Here is a 900-nt window from a genome sequence, read left to right on the forward strand (position 1 = left end):
TCCAATTCCAGTACCACAAAAGGAAAAGCACAGTGACCTTAGCTCGTTACCACTTCGCTATTCCGTGAACAATACCAGCAAGCCCTTGTCCCCTGGCCTGGGCCCGTTCCCAGTCTACACTACCTTGTGTTAATTACACACAAAAAAAGAGTCAAGCCGTGCAACTCTATCGTTGCTTCCACTGGACTAGTATTGAGTCACTCTATTTACACAAATAGAGGTGTCTTGAACTGTTGGTACTACCTTAATAACGGTGATCAGAAACGCTGCAGTAAAAAGCGGCAAAAACAAATATTATAACATGAAATACAGCAAAACAACGTACGAGCTCGTTCAAAGAAAGGAAGAAATATGTAAATCAAAACAAAGGCAGAGAGGGAGCAGGGCCAAGGAAAATCATGAAAAATTCTAAGACAAGAGAAATGAAAAAGAAACGTGCATGCAATCAGGGAATCAGTACGGAGATAATCTGAAAAAGTTTACTGTAGACAGGCATTAGGGAACCAGCAAACCAGTTCTGTCTCTCATTCTCTCTCTTAAAATATAACAATAAAATATAAATACAGGATCAATTACTATAGAAAGATGATGATTTCGGCATACCATTATATTTCTATTGTTCTTATATCCCCGAATACATCTGTAGACAAGTAAAATGCATAAATTAACAATATAAAAAGATGCGTATGCTTTTAAAGGTATAAAAAGACCTTTCTCAAAGCTGTGAGAGTGGCTCAATTACTGAATTACGCCTCTCAGAGAAAAAAGCAGCAACGAAATATAATAAATATGTGTTTTGCCGTCCAGTATAACACGAGACGTCAAGGCTTATCATAATACTCGTCCATCACTGAGGTTGCATTGTACTTCATTCTTTTAAACGCCTTACGTATTTCAGTT

This window comes from Penaeus monodon, chromosome 29, assembly GCF_015228065.2.
Source record: "Penaeus monodon isolate SGIC_2016 chromosome 29, NSTDA_Pmon_1, whole genome shotgun sequence".
Classification (NCBI taxonomy): Eukaryota; Metazoa; Arthropoda; class Malacostraca; order Decapoda; family Penaeidae; genus Penaeus; species Penaeus monodon.